Source organism: Dromaius novaehollandiae, chromosome 7, assembly GCF_036370855.1.
Source record: "Dromaius novaehollandiae isolate bDroNov1 chromosome 7, bDroNov1.hap1, whole genome shotgun sequence".
Classification (NCBI taxonomy): Eukaryota; Metazoa; Chordata; class Aves; order Casuariiformes; family Dromaiidae; genus Dromaius; species Dromaius novaehollandiae.
The window spans coordinates 13,935,206-13,955,917 of record NC_088104.1 but is presented as its reverse complement, the minus strand read 5'-3'; the positions used below and the strand labels follow the sequence as shown (position 1 = coordinate 13,955,917).

The 20,712-nt window shown below is 40.9% G+C and overlaps 1 protein-coding gene across 1 annotated transcript in view; it reads right to left on the bottom strand.

Annotated features, from left to right (window-relative positions):
* CLASP1 (cytoplasmic linker associated protein 1) overlaps positions 1 to 20,712 on the bottom strand; it is a 196,169-nt gene that overhangs the window by 100,045 nt on the left and 75,412 nt on the right. The window lies entirely within an intron of this gene.

The following is a 20,712-nucleotide window of genomic DNA, read 5'->3' as shown; positions in this document are numbered from 1 at the left end:
GACTTCCCAAGCAACAGGCCCACCTGACAGCAAGCATATTGTGTGTTGTAGTTATGCACGGCACAGCTCTGCTCTGCCAGCTCTCATCTCAGCAGCTTCTCCATGCTAAAAATCCAGTCATTCAGGAATGACTGTCAGGCCACTGAGCCCAATCCTTTGCTGCTGCAGCCACTACATTTGAAACCTTTCATGAATGCCTCCAGATAAAAAGAATAAGCTACAGGTCTACAGCAGAGAGATACAAACCGCAGATAATACTTTGGGTATATAAAGTCTCAATCTGTAACGCTTACTCCTCTTTGAGAGCTATTTTGCCACGGGCTGTAGTGAAACCAAGAACACAAGCTGTTTGTGAACTCATCAGAAGGATCCAAGAGCAGAGGGGATCAGAAGGGACAGGCTGCCCTTGCACACCCTGCCTGCACAACGCCGAGAACAAGCAGACTAACACACCAAAGATCACACAGCAACACCTATGCTGCCAATGCAGACATAAGAAAAAGTTCTAAAAGTAAAAATTACCTTAAATCCATAGAAAGGAAGTATTAAGTGAATTAAAACATACTAAGCCCTTTGTGTATATCCAAAGGGAATTGTAGCCTCTACTTCCAAATGTGAACATAAATTAACCTAAAACAAATTACACTCACTTTGAGTCTCAGTGAAGGTCACTTCAGTTCCAGAAGAGTGTTTATATTGCACTTTTACACAGCATAGCTAACCCACTTTAAAAATGGCCTTAGGTTGAAAGGTGACAAATATTTGGACAGCTGATATAGAGTGTGTACATAATTTATTAAGGCTAGAAAAACCACCTCAGTTCCCATCAAATAGCTTCTCAACACAGACGCTTCATTCAAGATTTAAGACCTGCTCCAGCCAGGCCTATCTCTACCCAGGCAATCCAAGGAACCTACCTATCCGCCACCTGTTTCAGGAATATTTCTTTTGCAAAATTTCATTCAGCCAACAATTCAAGCAGGTGCTTTGATCCATCTCTATTTGGCAAAGCACCTGGGAAAGTCTGAGCACAAACACAGGCTCCTAGATGGAGGCTAAGGAGTAAAATTCAATACACTGAGCTCTCTGAACGTAAGAAAATAAGTTAATAATACTAAAGACATTCCTGTGGAAAGCACAAAAAAAGGGGGAAAAAAAAGAAAAGTCTGTATAGCCTTGGGCCTAACAGCCTTAAGGAGTTTTTTTTCTCCAAAATGGTATTGGCTCATTAACAGCTAGACACAGAACTGCTACAGATCAAAAACCACATTTCCAATACACACGTGATAATATACTCCAATCAAAGTACAACGCTGAAAGAAACGGCACCCAATTTAAGAGAGGGAGCCAAGGACATCTCTACACTGTTACTTTTGATATTCAAAAAGGCTTGGAATATGGAAAGAACTAGAAAAAGCAACATCTAAAGAAAAAAAAGAAAAAAAGCAAGTAATACCAAGTTTCTTGGACTGTTGTTCAGGCAAAACACCAAGACAATTGAACGTGGGAACCTTAACATCAGAAAAATTTTAAGGTCACACAGCTAAGGAAAATATAAGCCAAATTTAGGATGTGGGATCTATCCTTAACACATTGCCCTAAGGCGGCCATGGAGACTGTACTACCATCCTGTTTGACACTGGTAATGTTCTGTTCTGACATACATAATTCAAAAATAAGATGGATAATTTGAAAAGAGCTCAGAGAAGAGCCATGAGAATGAATAAAAGATTGGAAAATATGATTTTAATTAAATTAAATTGAAGTTCACTGCAGGGGAACCTATTTAGCCTGACAAGAGGCTTAACAAGTTGCTTGATTACATTCTGTGTTAACACAGCAACTAAAGATTTATTAGTGTACTTTTTCAATGTGATTTATTAATATTGTTTTTCTAGCTAATAGAAAATACGCAACAAGGCAACCTGCTTGGCGTTAAAACCAGAAATCAAACTCAGTGAATTGCCTTTTCTTTAAAAAAAGGATTTTGTGCAATTAATCACAGGAATCACTATCTAAGAGATGTGTCACCCAGTGAATCCTTCAGTAGTGCTTTCTTACAAATCAAATTTGTTTTTCCAAATAGATACACTCTAGTTCAAGCAGGAATTCATTCAAAAATGTTCTTCGGTAAGAGTTGCACAGGTAGATTACAACGGACTTCAAAACCTGTAATTCCTGAAACCTCTAGCAAGGGGTTTAAGTGAAGTGGATAGACGTGCGCAGATCTTCAACAGAAAAACTTTGGGAAAAATTTACCCCAGTTACATTTATTTCAAAAGCCTGCATATAGATACTAAGCAAATACCTACCATATATACTACCAGCCAAGAGAAAGTCATCATCATATTCAGAACAGCAAATACTTTATTACTTCAAAAACACTTTTATCTGGTAGAATCCTGCATCAGCTGCATTACAGGCTAAACGGTGTCTTATTTAACTCAAATTCTCTATCTGCATTTTTAAAAACTCATCTCCCCAAATGCAGAAATGGGTGTGGTTTGCTATTCCACGTAATAAATAGAAATCAGAAAAACAGATAAAGGATTTCATTTCTATAGCATTTAAGTACTTAATTCAACTATTGTTTCAGCATAAGCAGGCTTTCCTGAGTATTAGCTAGCAAAAAAACAAAACTCCAAAACCCAAACAACAGTTTAGGGTACGTTTAAGTTACAATCATGCCTTCCTATTAAAAGTCTGCAAAATACTCATTAAAAAAGTATTTATCTAGAGTATCCTTGAATAACCAAACAGCATTTTCTTATCTGAAAACTGCAGACCGCCACAGCCACGTTTAGAACTGCACATCAAGCCTGGCAGCAGCACACGTGTCGGACAGAAAGAGAAACAAAGGACAGAAAGAAACCTGAACATGGAGTTCTGCAAACGAGAGGAAAAAACAAGCTACTATACACTATCATTAAAAAGGCTTTTTTCAATCACTGACTTCTGATCACAATAATTATTTGAACTAGGATTGTATTTTTTGCAGTTCATCTGCAAATCACGAGGTGCCAAATTCAATGTGGGTTTAAGTCTACTGACTCTGGGAGAGGCGCGGAGAGGAATCAGTACCACATCCTAACATTAAATAACCTCTGATACGCTCCCACCCTATGATTTCCCCCCTCCCATGCTCATTTATGAGGGACATACAGCACCGGCCGTCGGAGACGGGCCCTTACAAGAGGCCTTTGTCTGCTCACTAATCTGCTTTCTCTTAGAGAAAGAGAGCACACAATGTTTTTCCAATTCCTTTACCATATTTAAGAAGAAATAAAATTGCTTACAGGTACATATCCTTTTGCAAATAAGCTTCCTCAACATTCCTTCATATTTTCCATAGCGCGCCCAGATGTAAGAGTGCTTCACAGAGAGCTGCGGCGTTCAGTCCAGGACGTGATCAATCATTGCCCCCCGCGTTCATTAAGCATGCCGTCTTCACACATGCATTTAAACAGCTACGGCTTCAGCCCTGTTTATACCACCGCGGCTCTGCAGGATTCACATCAACACCCATTTTAGCCCAGGAAACTTCAGGTCACTTCTAGGAAGGAGATCCCCTGCTCGTGAGGGGCACAAATAATCCGCGATGAAGACGAGCCGGCTCTGGCGTGCTGGGCTGGCTCGCGCTAGGAACCAGCCTGACACTATCCCCTGGGAAGCGCTAACAGGAGCATCTCAACAGCTGTCATCATTTGTCCATGACGAATAAATTTGGTCATTATTCATTTTAAAACGTAACCCCTTCAGGTCTGGGCAAAGTGCAAAACGAGAGGAAGAGATTGTGCTCGCTGTTTGAGAGCCACAGCAAATAAGGGCCTGCGTTTCCCGTACCTGAGCTGTCAGCCCAGGACCTTTTAAAGCAAATGAATCGAGTCTCAGATGTCTTTTTCCAAAGAAATGAAATGCTTTCTGGCCCGTAAACTTGAAAATGCCTAGCTTTAAATCTTTTAGTTCTTTAAAACCTTCTTTTAAATCTTAGTTCTTTACCTGCTTTAGACAAGACAGCTACTCTGGCAACTATGAATTAGAAAAAACTCATGCTGGTTCCTAACGAAGATGCCCCACTCTAGGATTTCTGCCTGACTCTGCAAGGTCCTAAACCCACTCTAGCCCTGATGTGCCCATTTATCATACACCCCATGTCCAAGCATCAACGCAGCTGAAGGGGGACCAGCGACTGCCAAGATTTCCTTTTACAGCCCATACCAATTTTGTTTTGTTTTCTTTAATCAATTGCACATTAAAATATAACCAGCTAAATCTCCTTTGTGACATCTAAATAGACTGAAGTGGAATCTGCAGATGCTCTGGAGGTTTCTTACATTTTGTTTCCAGCTCCTCACAGTGAGCAACCTGCTTGAGAAACACTGGCCCAAAGGAATCTATTGATCTCCACTGGGATGTGCTTTAAAACAGTATACAAAGATACTGTAAAAATGGCTACAACAATATAAAGTAAAGACATTTTCACCTGTAAATCACTCATTTAAAAGACAGCTTTCAGCTAGCTGTGCAAAGGTACTACTATTTGGCTCCCTGGCAGCTCCTGTGAAATGCATTAGCTGTTTTTTGCTCAGGTATTAACAAATTGACTGCATCTCTTTCTCAGGTTCCCCTTCGGGTCCAGGCAAAGCTAGATAGCATAGGAGAAACTTGCTTTCTTCTTCCCACCCTCCACATTGCACATGTCCTGCACCAGGACTGCTGAAGCTGAAACACATTTCAGTATATCAAAATCCCATGCTCAACATAACTAGGTGCTGAGCTGTGAAGCTTCAAGGCCACACAGCATGCAAAGCCACCAATGCCAAAGGCCCCATGGTACATCCCTCAGACCCTTTTTGGGGTCCATCCTTTTTGCTAGGCATGACCCCACGTGCGCTGGCCAACCTTTTTCAGACAAATGCCCCTCAGACACCTCAGCCCATGCCCTCCCTCAAGGCTGCTGTCTGGCATCCCCATCTCAGCCCGAGACTCCCCGAGGACACGAGCAGCCTGTCACTCCACGCTGTGGATGTCACACCAGCCTCCAAGCGAGACAGCTTCCACACACAAAACCTATGCGTGGCCTAGCTGCAAGCCTGTGCAGCTCTAGCGTTTATAGTTACTGCATAGGTTTCCTTGGGAAAACAAATTTATAACCACAGTAAAAATAAGGGGGCAAGTATGCTCTCCTCAGCAAGACTGAACATTTAAAAGCAAAGGAGTTGCAGCCACAAGAACCGCCACCCAGGCACAGCACGTGGTTACAGTTTCTCACGGGGCCATCTCCCACCATTTCCCAGCTGCTGTTTTCTCCCCTGTTCACAGGTCCTGCCCCTCCTTCCCCATCCTCCAGATCGGGCACGATGTTTTGGGCCTTTCAGACCTCACCCACTTGGGCTCCGTGACGCAGCACAGCCCTTGCAGCGCTGACATCGGTCTCTGCACAGCTCCAGCTCTCCCGGGCTTATCCAGCAGCCAGCCCCATCCCCACCACCCCCACCGCTGTCATCCTTTGGCGCAGTTCAATGAATCGCCTCATCATCCTTCAAAACTCGCTTTGAAGTGAATTCCCCCAAACCCTGACCTCAGCTGTGATCCCGCCAAGGGACCACCAGGACTGAGCATGCCGCAGCAGCGATCACCCCCGCTACAGTATGCATGATCACCACTACCCCAGCTTTCTTCTTCCACGCACTTCACATGCGCTGCCCTTTGTAAATTAGAATATGTATTACTGAGGGTGTGGTCGTCTGCCTGTTCAATAAAGGTTTCTACAGCATAAATCAAGGCAATATCTTCATTTATGACCATAATAGATACCATAATAAGCAACATGACTGCCATCATCGACCACAGAAGGTGGTACATACTGTCTCACTCGGTCCTAGGCAGGTGGACACACACATTTTAATGATCCCTCTACCACCAGCTTGTTTTTCTTCAGACCAGACTGTTTGTTTCTTTTTCTAACTAAGAAATATGACTGTTATCTTCTGGGCTGCTGCCTCATTATGCTTAATCATGAGCAAATCAAGACGCTCATAATTTAACAGGTCTTCAACTGCCATCACAAAGGGAAATAAGATTCCCGAGAGAAGTAACACTTGGAATTGTTTTCTGCTCCAAATACATCACATTTGCACAGACAGTCAGTTGCTATGATAGACACGCCGTGCAGTCTGTAAGCACCCACCTGGTGCAACCTCGCACGGTTTTGTTTCCCCCTGTCCCTCCATAAGCAGGAAAACAATCGGGTAGTAATAGCAAAGCACGTTTCTTTTAGTGAGGAATCCTACATTTATTAAAGCAATTCCAGCATAATAAAGTTAACTGAGGGAAATGTATTCAGATCCTGACACGAGGCTATCTGACACACTAGACAGGCTCAGTCTCCATACAGAGCACCAACCAACTTCTGCCAGAGGGAATAAGCAATAACCCCTACCAAGCTTAAAACTTATCCTCAAAACTGGCCTGGCAAGTCAGACAAAATATTCTTGTAGAGGACTCATTAGGGGGAAAAAAAAAAAAAAAAATAACTCGCAACTCGCAACTGACTCAAATTAAATTTCTGAGGGATTTTGTAATTTCAGACCCTGGAATCAGATGGTTCCCATTTGTTTAAGTTTTATCCATGATGACTGTGGGAAAGCTTGAAAAAGATCCTGAAAGACTTGAGAACAAGAGCCAAATAAAAAGGATTCAATATTTATGAGTTGGTTTGCTTCAAAACATGATTTCTAAAACCAAAAGGCTGGCAATGTTATCATCACGCTAACAAGGCGCAGTGCATCTTCTAATAGCATGCGAGTATTATCATAACTAAAAATACAGCAGCTGAAGTGCTTTTCCAGAAACCTCTGCTCATGAAACTAAAAAACCAAAAACAGGAATTTCTACAAGTCAGAGAAATTTCCATTCAGGCAAAACTTTCACCAATATGAAAATTTCTATTAGCTGTAGGTGGATTTGAAGAGCAGGTGGTGATCTGAAAGGTGTCACATCCCTACAAGTTTTGTAATAATAAGTAATAACAAGAAAAAAATCAAATAGTAATGTTATTGAAGGAAGAGGCAACAACACAAACCCAAACCTTATTACCAAACAATTCCAAAAAGAACCCAAAGTTGTGCTAAAGCCATAAAAATAATGAGGATTTATTAGGGCTACTAATTATTTTAGCACAGTTCATACAGAGGCCCAAACAAGAATCAAACCCATGTGCTAGGTGCTGCACAGAGACAAACTTTGCTCCATACAGAGCACTCAAAATCTGAATATATACATATGCCTTTACACACACAACAAAAAAAGTGAGAAGAAAAAAATTATTTTTCCCAAAGTCTGCTTTGGAAATGCAACACCCTCATAGTGGCCCTTTCCAACAAGCCATACAGCTTTCCACCAGAGCTCGACAGCATCAGGAAACGTACCACGCAACACAGCCTTGCAGGGCGGGAGGACCCCCAAAATCCCACTTGTTTACATATAGCTTCAATTTAAAGAGCAAAACCGGCCTTCTCCTATACTACACTTAGCCTTGCTGTCACCCAGTGCTGTCTACCAGGACTTGGAGAGCACAAGCCCACTGTTAATAGTCAGGCTGCCTGTACAAAGATACGGTTATCTCTGAATGCAGCCTTCTACAAACACACCAATTATTTCAGAGTCTATTATACACTCCACGAGAGGGTGTTATTTCTATATTTGACTCTTGTAGCGTTTTCTGTTGACTGTGCTTGGGGGTTCTCTCACTCTTTTGTTTTTGGACCCTTGAAAATATCCTTTAAATTACACAGTGGAAACATGCCAGCAGTAGCTCCAAGCAAAGATACTATGCTGTCCTCAGAGTGGTCTCATTAACATAATCTTTACAGATAAAAACGCAAAGTGGGTCATATAACCTGAGCCCCAGAGATAGCAATCAATGAGAAAGGCTATTTATACAGGCTGGACCAGGGGGATCTTTTAGAGTAAGGAAGTGACTTTTTCCAGAATTACAGGAATTAATTGCCTTATTGCAGGACTACTTTGGCTGCGGGAAAGCGCTTCTTGATTCTTAAACAGCAAATAAAGCATACATTTTTGTATTTAAACTAATACTAATTCTCCACGCCGCACAGTGCCAATGTTAGGGTTTCTCCTTAGCATTAAAGTTCACAGTAATTATTTTGGCAAATAATTACCATAAATGGAAGCAAGTTCTTTTGCCTTTGCTCACGAGGCAGGAAAATCCAGTTCCACAGAAGGGAAGTAGCTCCCTTCAGGCACCATCTCCATTCACACATGTGGCAGGGAAGCCTCAGGTGGGAGAGCAAGCAATGTCCCTTCCCACCTCATGGTCCCCATCTCCAATTTCTAGCTGTCTCTCTCCACTTGCCAGAGACCTTACTGTGAGGGCTGGGACTCTGCGCCCATGCTGCGAGTCTCTGCTTTGTCCGAAATTCAGGTAGGAGGCAAAGCAGGCAGCAGGGTCACGTGGCTGTTGGTCAACTGTTGGTCAACCACTCCAGCGGTGCTACCACAGGCAACCGCTTGTTTTGTATGGGCCTGCAGTCAACCTTGCACGGCGCTTCTTTCAAGGTGATATAAATAGGATTTTAAAAGCACAGCTACCCTATAGTAGTGGAAGGTATTTGTTATTATTTTAACATGTGAACAAACTGAAAGAGCTGCTGATGGAAATTGCCAAGGGCATAAAAACTTCAGGGCAGTGCCAGAAATGGGATTAAGTTCTATTCCTAAACATGCGTTTTTTCCATGCATCACTCCCCCCCCCCATCATATGAAGGATGAAATTAGTGTTCCAAATATTTGCCTATTTTTCCAATATTAAATCTTCAAAACCTGTTTATGGATATTAAAAAGGGCATTTGCAAATGGCTCACAGAAGCTAGAAATTTCATCACAATTCATTAGAAAAAAAAATTAATTTAGATACTTGAAGCTTCACCACGCCTGAAACGGAGCTCTGGATATTTCACAGGGTGGGTACCCACCAATGCGAATGCGACCTGAGAACAGCTACCAAGCAGGGGCCATTCTAAACCGAGCTCCCAGGGAGACATCTGCTGGTGACGGCGTGGTTTTTACTTGCCAAAACCCAAGCAGACACCTGGAGAATCGCTGGGTGAGGCTGTGTCTCACCTGGACTCTCTCTGCACTGTAACTGCATAAAGTGAATTAAGACATGCAGCCCCCGGACACAGAGGGCTGTAAACAGACAGGTGCTTCCTACCTGCAAAGGACGGTCAGGTGCCTCGAGCCCTGCGCACCGCGGTCCGCGTTTTAGCACCATCTGTTGTCATGACATCATACGAAAAGGCATGTTTTCCAGCCTGCACTCCCAGCACAAATCCCGCAGCCTGCTCGAGCAATTAGCCCTGAACGCAGCTCACCTACCTGCAGACTGCTCTGTAACACGTTGTCAGCTAAAGGAAATTGCATTTTATATTGCTATAGCATATGGCTTCCTAAAGGGTAGTTTGTTTTCTATACATGCAGCTCATCACGTTGCAAAGCTTTGACATCCAGTACACAAAGCTGTATTAGGAAGGAAAGGGCGTTTTGACATTTCTAGGACAAAGCACTGTTACAAAAAGGCATTAAGTATCTTATTGCCCAGAGTTACCCTGAGCTTTGCTTTTTCTTCCTTCTCCTTAAGTCTCATCAGAAGAGATTATGGGAGGAGGGAACGCTGCAGGAGGTCCCTGTCCCATCCACACAGCCTGCTTGCTCCTAGGGACAGAGTCCAACCCTATGGCATTATGCGCATTACACATCGCAGTGATTCCCACCCAGAAAGCTTAGTCTAATGCATAATTAATATACTTTAATTAGATAACCCTTTAAAATACTGTAAAATGCTCAGTGGGGCAATAACCATGAAATGGGACTGTCTAAAACTGCAGGTGGTTGAGACAAAAGAAGAAGAGTAAAAGGAAGAACAAGGGAGTAACGGACAGAGCCCACACCCTACTTGCATCATGAGGAAGATTATCAACCACTACAACAGGTATGACCGGCATGATGACTGGGAATTTCTATTGTAAGGAAATGCTATATCTTTGTAAAGACATATTATTACAGCTTGTGATGGCACACATGCAAGCACCAATGCATACAGACAAGTTTCATTTATGTAGAAATAATTCAGAGTTGAACTTTATGGCCAAGGCTATGCAGTGAATCTACAAATAAGTACCTAACAGAGGTTTATGTCACTTCTGACAGGAAACACGGCAATTCACCTCTATATGAGCCAGCAGAGCCTAGCTTTGGTGAGCTGCATGCACGCGGGGCCCTTACAAAACCTGCTGTAGAACCATTACACCAGTGCCAAAGTTTGCAGACTGCACCAGCATTGATAATGTCTACATAAGTATAGTCAACAACAACAAGGGAAGACACTGCTTAGATCAGCATCTTACTAGAGCCAGCGAGAAATGTCTGTTCACTCCTACCCACATCACACCCATTTCTGGTAGAAACTGAAAGAGAGCAACAATGGGTTGCTGCTGTTCAAGCCACTTTTGTTTGTTCTCATTTTTAAACACAGGGTATTAAAAAAAAAAAAAAGAAAAGAAAAAAGAAAAGAAAAGCCAGCAACCAAATAAGCATTTTACATTTCCCAGGAGCATTGCAGAGAAAACAGTGAAACCACACTCAGTGGATCAGTGACTTCAATGGCAACCTTGAATTCTTTTTATGTTAACAAAACAAAAACCAGTCAATTTCATTGAGATTATTAAAACTTTCTGGACTCTGCAGACTGGTTTGAAAGAAAAAAAAACTTAAGAGTAATAAGGGATGTTTCATTGAACATACATTTTACACTAGAAGCAACTTTTAGAAGTTATTATGGGTTTTCAATAACTTATGTCTAACAACACTCTGCACAGATTCCTTTCACTATGATCTGGACCAAATTTATTTCCATTGTTTCACAGATAGTGAAAGTGAGGCAAAAAAGACAAGGGTTGACTCCAGTTCATTCAGAAAAGTCAAAATCAGAGCAAATGACAGAAGAGGGACCTGAGTACACGTTTTCGTTTATTTAATTTGCATGAATTCTACACAAACACTAAGTCAAATTCTGCTTTCAGCTAGTTTTCTAGCTCTACACGTTGGGGGTGGAGGTGAATGCAAAGGAGTGCAGAACTTGGCCTGATTTTTTAAGATCCTAATATACCAGATTTCCTTCTCTGTGATTTCAATTTAGCACGGAGAGGTTTTAGTGGCAGCATATTTGATACACACTTCAATACAGTGTATGGTTTCCATTTGGTTTGGTAATGAAGCAGAGAATCAAATTCATATTTAATATAGTTTCCAATCTAAGCATACTCTGAATGGCTGATCTACAAGTGGAAAGCTTCAAACCCAGATATCAGTTTGTTGGGCCTTCTTCATCCACCCTTCAAAGCTGCATTTTTATAACCATTGCATCAAGGAAAAAAGTCATGGGAAAAAAAGCTCCAAAGCCAAAATATGTCACAGCTTATTAAATATTAACAATCAGCATGGTTTCTGTTCTCCCAAAGCTTGTTTCTTTTCAACTCCTTTAAAACTAAATATATTTAACCTCCTTTTTTCCATATTCCTCCCCCATAAACAAATATCATCTTTAGATACAGCAAATAAATCAGTCATGAAAAGGTGGGTGGAGGGAAGGAAATACAAAGCAGGAGTCAAGACAAAGTTGAAACTTTCCTCCCCTTTGCCATTAATGACTTTAGACTTCTAAACTTAAGCATCTGTCCCAAGAGCTTAGACTATATAAGCAATGCAGACAAAGCATAGTTGAAAAGAACTGCTATTCAGACTCTACATATAGGAAAAGGAAGCACAAAGATCCTTCTTCCTTTCTTTTTCTAAAAGAAAGAGAACAGAGAACTGTAAGTACCTGTGTCCTAATCAGGCTGTTTAACGTTACCCTTCTCAACTTGTTTGTATTTGGCCTCCATCGATGGCACTATGTGCTTTCTCTCCTTAGCTCAGCACGCTTATCAGTCATCCTCAGGTCTCTGTGCCAAGGTAAAACCTAAGCCTCTGGCCCAATCATCCCAAATTTTCTGCCATGATTGAAGGCTAGTCCCATGCTGGACATTAATAACTGACTTTGATATTACAGCTACTTCCTTCAGTCCCTCTGCGATGTCTCTCCTAGTATCTGGTTGTAGCCTTGAGACCACCTTACCAGCAGGGAACTCAAAGTAAAGGAACTAAGGTGGGACTAAGGATGGATTAATTCTGGCCTTAGTCACTTCATTAAAATAAACATTCAGAACTTGATGAAAGGTGGTGAAATCTATGAGTATTTACAAGCATGCAAAAGATCTTCTCTAGTGCAAGGACAGAGTCTACATCAAGTAAAACCAAACATGAATTTGCCTCAGGACTCAGTTTCACTATCAAATTATTGTAGCTTAACAAGTTATAAGGCACCAGCTGAGCCACAGTAACAAACCTTGTGCTGCTCTTAAGCCACAGCAAATGCAAGGTAATGCAATTTAACTTAGCCCTAAAGAAGGAAGGTTAAGCCAAGTAAAATTATTCACATTTACCACAGACAAAGAATGCATACACCGATTACTACCCAGTTAAATGTCTTACTTTCTGGATAGAACCACTGCTGACTTCACTAAACAATTACTGACCTAAATGGAATTAGAGACATTAAAATCCAGAGAGGCTCCTATGCAAAAGCTGGGAACTGAATGCAGAACCTCCCTTAGCTACTTCCACCATTGATCAAAAGGATTTTGCTCATGACTCATCCTTTCTTAGCAGTAACACCTTCTTTTTATAGGCTCTTATGCCAAATTACAGTATCTGATATAGAATAGGTTTGGAAAAGGTAGTGAATGCTGGTGGATTAAGTTATACCATCCTTAGTCAGAAAAATCATTATAATCTGTGAGATAACATCAACAGCAACTGTTTGCATTTAAAAACACCCCAGTTGTGAGCAGCCATAAGGAACGCAAACAAAATGCGGATGCAAAGAAAAACTCCATTCTAGTCTCACAGGTTAACTAAACGCATTTCCATTTATAGAGATTTCTGGTTCACAAAGGCACGCTTGCCTCTGTGCAAGACTTGAAAGGAATCAACAAGTCAAGAATTAAAATAAAACACCACTTCATTAAACATGAGGAACCATTTTCTAAACAGCATGAGACATCTCCTGTCCCTAAGGCAAGTCTGGCTTGCACAGCCATTTGTTACATCGGTGACCCTGAAAGATCCCCACATTGATAATTTAAACAGACAAATAATACAGCAAATTTTCCCCCCACTACATTGCTTTGTCTATCCTGTAAAGATCTACTTCCCTTCATATATGACACTTACGCTTTATTCCTAAACTGCCAGCTGTAACGTGTTGTCCATATTAAGGCTCAGTCACCCCCTTGGAATGAGCTCTCCCCTTTCCAGCAGGCCATTCACTCTGTAAGCAGGATTTAGCAAGAGTACAGCAGACTCCATTACGCCACTGTCTCTGCTTCACTAAATACTAAAATAATAAATATACATGTTGATAAGAAACAGCTCCTACTTTTACTTCAGCTCTAGAATGCACAAACCACTCTAAAGTTGATAGTCATAAACCTTAAAAGTCACAGGGATTTTTACTACTTACCCGAAACCCAGAGATTACCCAACACAAGCAAATCCTTCTTTACAAGTGCTAACTTGTGCCAGCATCACCTACGCAGACCCCACACCCTGACAACTTTTCCTGCCATCTCTAAGGAACCAGGAAATTAAGCTCATGAGGTCATTCTCTCCATTTGTCCATTAGGCATTATCCCTCCATCCCGACAAAACTTAGATCTGTTGGCTAATTGGGGCTTTCAGAGAAAGGAGAAAAAACAGTGGCTGGACAAAGACAAGACACCCAACTGAGTGACTTCTAGTGGCAGCACAGCACTTATCTGGTCTTGTGGTCAAGCATGCACGTAAACCAGGTAATCAGCACAGAGTTTACTGTGATACGTGCTGTACCTTGCCCACGTGAATGCTTTGGAAGAGGGAACAGGCACTGAAGAGTACCAAGGAGGAGAGGCAAATGGAGTTACTGGCTGGAGGTTAAGTTTCTAGAACAGATGCGGAAATTGAGATGGAGATGGGGAAGGGAAGACTCAAATCACTGCAAAAAGAAAAAAAGATAGACTTCAATAGTTATACCCTTTGAGAGACATCTATGGTATTGGTGCATATGCAGCTCTTTATTTGCCAGATCAATTCACATCGTGCTCAGGAAGGAAGGGACAGGCATCAATTCCAGTCCAGCAATTCAACTAAATACTTCCTAGTGATAGAAGTCATGACTCCTTATCCTCTATTATTGTAAAGTCACTTCATAGGGTTTGATGTTAAAAGTAAAGAATGACTAAAGAAACGTAATACCCAAGAGAATTCAAATGTCTAGTCATCCCACTAAGAATGACTGTTTGGTGGATATGTTCTATGTTCCTAGACGCAGGTCCAAATCCCAGGATAACTATTTAAGACAAATATCAATTATGACCAATTTAGACCTTCCCGTTCAAATAAATTTTTGCATGTAGCTTAATGCATGAAGACTTTCTGGATAGGGCTCCAAAACTTTAGGCCCGTTTCCTCTGTAGGACATGCAACATTGTGAGACATCTTTGTATTAGTTTAGGCCTTCCTTAGGACTTCAGCCAACAACTCTTCTATCTGAATCTCCACTGAGCAGCGTGCTAAACAGCTCTGTCCACAAGGCTTCTGTCCTCTACCCTAGAGATGGCTCCGTATCAGCAGTGCAGCATGTAAAACAAATCTAATCTTGAAATTCTTTATTCAGCCCTTAAAAAAAAAAAAAGCTTCCTTTGAGTTTCAATGAGAATGCTTTATTTTAGACAGATCATGAACTCTGAATTAAAACATTTTTATAAAGCATCTGACTATCCTTAAGGACAAAGAAGTCCCTCCCTCACTTCATCTTTGTTTATAAAAGTTAAAACACTACATTCTTAGAAATGCAGCCTTTATTCAGAATCCTGAAGTTCTCCAAAATGAAGTCTTACACTTGTGCTCAGCAGAGAACCAGCTCAGAAAAAAATTCATGCAAAGCCTCCCTCATACATTGCTACTAGAATAAAGAGAGAATAATTCATGCTCCATTCATCTCACCTTTGGTATGTTTGTTGAAAAGTTTTAAATAAAATCTTAACTTTTCAAGCTGTGTTCTAGCACTGCAAATTCTCTTTGTGCTTTTCAATTATCTTTCCATGCAGCTAGAATTCCCTTTGAGGAGAGACTGCTTACAATTTCAAAAACTGAAAGGGGGGGGGGGGAAATCATGATGAAGTAGATTTATAGTACTGTAATATCTTAACTGTAAGGAATAAAACAGCCCACATGAGCAACAACCTGCAAAACCAAGTAGTACAACATTTGAGCATGAATTCTAGTTAATTAGGATTTCTACTATAAATGAATAGATTATATTGCTTTAATCCTAAGCAGAGATTTCTTGAGCAAAGTTATTCAGCAAATTAAAATAAATAAGCAAGGCTCAATTCTCAAATGATTACATCTTGGAAATTCCATAATAGGGAACATACTCTCAGCATACCAATGTTGAGATAATGAACTTGAACTACTTGGACTTTTTCAGTGCAGTAGCACTGATGAAATCTTTTCCAGAACCCAGGTTCTGGAATCCCACAGTTATAGTGGATGACCGGGAGAAAGAGATTTGTTTTTCAAGTTTGCTGTAATTTTCCTAAGGTTTCCTGCAGCAATTAGGCCATGGAGAGGACAGAGGAGAGCAGAGAAGCTCTTTCAAGCACCTACTAGGCTCAGACAAAAGAGCCCATTTGCTCAGATTTGTATTATTTCACATGGCCCCATTTTTACCCGTTCTCTATTTTTAGATAGTTTTGTTGTCATCTCCCCCTCACTCTGCATTCTTATCCAGGAGGAAATACATGACTCACACCAGAGAAGGCTGCAAGAAAATATTGGTTCCATTTTACAAAAAGTTAAACTGATGTTTTCTCTTCAGAAGGATGAGCTCATATAGTGAACTTACTGCAGATTCTCCCTCAGTTCCACTACACTGTAATATACTCGGGTACTGTTACGGACAGCATGGTGAAAAAGTGTAGGCTCAAGGGTATCAAAGACATTTTGTATTTCATATGTCACAAGGCCTCCAGACACAACTAGGATTCACTTCCCAATGAATGAAAAGAATAAAGGGAATGAGAGACAGCAAAGAATTAACAATATTTAAATGAGTTTCACTCCAGATAAGAGCATGCCTGAAGTCAGAGGAATGTACATTACAGGGAGGTACTAAGACCAAAATGGCTTAGCTCTTCTTTCTAGTATAATGTTCAAAAGTTCATATGAAAGACCTTTTGGAATAGGACTGCTCCCTTTACATACATCAATAAGGAATACATGAGACAGGGAGAATTTAAACAAGTATTTGCCAAGGCTTATGGGTTTAAAATGAAGTGTTTTATGTAATTAAAATCTAATGGGAAGAGAAATGGTCCTTGTATACTATTCTTTCCACCTCTTACTTGGATGTGTGAAACACTACATTCAGGATATTTGCTGTTTTGTATTTATTAAACATACTACAGCAACACCAAGAATCCAAATGAAGCCAAGACTTTCCTTCTGCTAGTTCAGAGAGACATAGAAACCAATGTTCCAATCTCCAAATTACAACTATTAGTTACGGAATTTATCCGATAGGTCCATTTTGGAACCTGTGACTTCTGGGCTTACCTACCTGGGTTTTCCACATCGGCTCGCAGTCCTAATCATACCCTTGTTCCACAAGTACATCTGTCCCAAAGCACAAGAAACTTCCACCAGACATAAGAAATGCTCGAGAACAGAGACTCACTATTTCTATTTATTCATTCACTGAGCAAAAGCAGCTTGAGAGACAAGTAACATATTATGGTTATTGTAATGCTACTTAGGAGGAACAGTGCAGGTTCTAGCCTAGTATGCTTTTATTTTAACATTTTCACAAATCAGAAATGGAAACAGTGACCACGTCAGTGTTATGCTACAGAATTAAGTGTTAATGATCATTTTGCAGGCAGGATTACTATTGGTTGGCACATTAATGCTCCCAAACTCCGTGACTCAAGTGCCATCCGAAATGAAAGCGATAATAGTGTGGAGGAGGTGTGAAAGTGTAGGCAGGGACGAGCACAAAATTAGCAAGTTCGTATTATTAGCAGCTGTTTCCAAGCATTGCTTAGACTATCTGAAGAATCAGAATTAAGAACATTTAAAAAAATTCTCATGAACAATTGATTAGAGTCTATAAAGACATGAACTGAAGGAAAATGGAAAAGCACCAGTAGTAGCAGATTTTAAAATGTTAGCAGATCAGGATGCAGAAGAAAAAGCCACATAGATCCATCTCTAACCCATTCAGTAATTTTTAGTGTGCCATATAGGCTGCTGCTACCACCTTCTTACTGTTTAACTACAAACAACAGGGAACGCTCGCAGAGCACTGCCTTCTGCCAACAGCTATTACCGAAAACTGAACACTAAGGGCAAGGTAGTGGTTAACAACACGCTGTTTCCAGAAGCGGCCAAAACTCAGAAGCAAAAGGAACATATTGTGGAAGAATGTCTTTTCATTCAAGATACTCAAATCCCCCAAAACCAAAGTGTAGATAAACCCTCGGTGGTTCTGGAGAGCCAAAGTACCAGTTGTATTTTGAGTGGCCTGCTGGATTTCTTTGCTGCTTTTGCAAACATAAGCAAAATCCTGCATACTCGTAGGTACCACAGAAGTGAGAAGTTCCTATTTACATATAATTAATGTGGCCAGCTGCTTTACTAGCTATCAGAGTGTCCTCACAGAGGTTTTCGGGAGATCCTGGGATGCGAGACAGGATCAGCCTGGTTCACCCAAGGCCCACAAGTTAGTCACATTGGTCACATGAGCTACCTCGCTCAACTGTTCCAGAGAAATCACATTATTTCAAAGCAGAAATTATTGTTATTTTGCCCAGACTGAAACTGTGAGCAGCTGAGACGTATAAAGTGGGTAGTTATTGTTTGCATTGCTGTAGCAGCCTGAAGTGTTCAGTGATCAGCATCCTAGTTCACTGGATACGGCCTGCACAGAGCGGAAGAGATGGTGCATGGGCTAAAGAGCTTTCAGCCTGACAATTCTGCAAAAACCTAAAAGCACTACCTTCAAGAGAAGCATGCGTTTCCAAGTAGAACAGAAAGGACTACCTATTACTCTTAACAGGATTAGGGCTTCTGTATGCACGGACAACAGATCAGTCGAGTGGAGAGCGAGGGACAGCAGAAGGATGAAGCTTACCACAGTAAGAAGCGGTCACAGCCCATCAATTGCCCAGTCATTACCAAATACTGAATCTATGATTAGAAGCCACAGTCCAGCCAGCAAAGAAAGCTTTGAAACCATTAGCCTGCATATTAACCAGCACCTGGGGGCTTTTCAGTCCTGCTAAGCTAACTCAATTAAGCTAAAAAGATGAAGCTACATTCATGCTGCCCCTCAAGTTAGGGTCTTCTCTTGGTATTATTTTACTTTGAAGCAAAGGGTCTGCTAAGGGATGAGAGGTTCTTTGCCTCCTCGCACTATGGAAGGAGAAATCCTTAATTTTCTTAATGAAGCAAGGCACATCCTACATTTGAACTTTCTCCATGTGTCCTATTCTTGTTTAGGCTCTTGCACGTAAGAATAGCTCCTAGAGATTACAACATCAAAATATCTTTAAGACTACTGGAAGGTCAACAAACACCTTGCTAGAACAAAAACCACAAATTAAACCTGCCATAAACTAAAGAAAGAGGATAAAATTGAGAAATTTAAACTTTCTGAATGAAAATTTTGGACTAAAAACAATGGCGATGAAGCACCCTCAAGCCTGTCCAAGCCTCACCCCTGCAAGTACACCGCCACAGTGGCAAATCATCTGCTCCTCTTCAGCAGCCATCTGTGATTGCCTTTATTTAAGGGAGTATGAGCAAACAGAGGAGTTGATACATGTGAAGCATAGGATATGACAGACAGCTATATTTAGATTTATTTTCAACTTCACTCCAGCGTTTACCAATAAAAACATCTGAACTTACTTGCTTTCAAACATGCAAATCTCCACTCTTCTTTCACACAGCGGCTTTAGCGAGAAGTCAATGCCCCCCGAGTAATTAGCCTGCTTTTAAACTGCTTGCCTTGCCTTCTTTCCCAAGCAAAGCTTCATGGGTCTCTCGTATTGCATTCTCTGCTTTACGAGTTGGAGACCGAGCTGACAAAGCATTCGCTGACAGAGCCCATGAAGACAGACACAGAAGATCTGCCAGGGAACTTCCATTCCCTCTCTTTGTTCCATAGCTTTTTTTTTTTTCCTCTCCTTTTTTAAGATTAAAAAACAGGAACCTATTAATCCCTGCTAGCATCTGGAAAACCCCTCCCATCTGCACAAAGCAGCACTGACAACTACTGCCTGGAAAGTGGGTGGGTTTGTTTTTCTTTTGACACCTAGATAACATTCAAACCAGGCTTATTTCACTTCCTTATGCCAGCATCATGAGGGAAGAGGGTCAAAATTTACTTTTCACTGAGCTAGAAAAAGCATTCAGATTTGATGAGTTAAGAAATGTTTGATCTTCCTACATGGGGAGCTGGAACACAGAGCAGATTCAGCAAAAAAGCTTATCATTAAAAAGTCTTCTGAACTTTTATTCTTAAGATTAAAATGGACAAAATATCATTTTACCCACTAATTTGCAGCAAGCTCCTCCTCAGATAAACAGATCAGCATATCCATATATAAATATCAAGCTTTAGGGTTTTTTATATGAAAATCAAAAAGTAATACCCACCTTAATTCTTTACTGAAATACGCTTACGTGCAACTTGCCAGTCACACTGGCAATGACAAACTGATAAAACTAAAATAAAGTAATCTCATCAATTCTAGTAAATTGTAAAATTCGCAGAGGATATATATTAAATGACACAAGCTGCCATTTTTAGAGGTGCCTCTGTTATGGCTTGCAGAAGTGTTATGCTGACATTAGGTTGTGTTGCTAGATGAGGTCACATTTTCTTCTTATGCCTTTGGCAATGTTATTGCTCTTGCTAAACTGAAGTGTGTTCAGTAAGAAGCAAACACTATCTGAAATCACACTGATGATCTTTGTCATTAGCTTCCTAACACACATCTATAGAAGTTCTCAGTCAAAAAACATCTGATGAATTTGGAGATCTTAGATAACTGCTGTTTCCTACTGAGGAAAAACAGAATAATTTAGGTTGGAAGGGACCTCTGGAGGTCAAGTGGTCCAACCTCCTGCTCAAAGCAGGGCTGACATCAAAGTTGAATCATGTTGGTCAGGGCCTTCTTTGTCCAGCCAAGTTTTAAAAATCTTCATGGATGGAGATTCTCTGCGCAACCTGTTCCAGTGTTGAACCATCCTCATAGTGAAAAATTATCAGCTCATGGAAAAAACAAACCTAGGGCTGGGCACTCAGTCACTGTTGTATATTAACTATTTGACCTCGTATAAAACCGAATGACAATCTCTTGCTAGAAAAGGTCTTATTTCCAGTTTGGTGTTTTCTGGACTTAGTGATCTACACATAATAGGTAGAGAAAATGTCAAGATTCTGGTTGATAATTAACAGAGATGAGATGCTAGTCACAGTGCCCT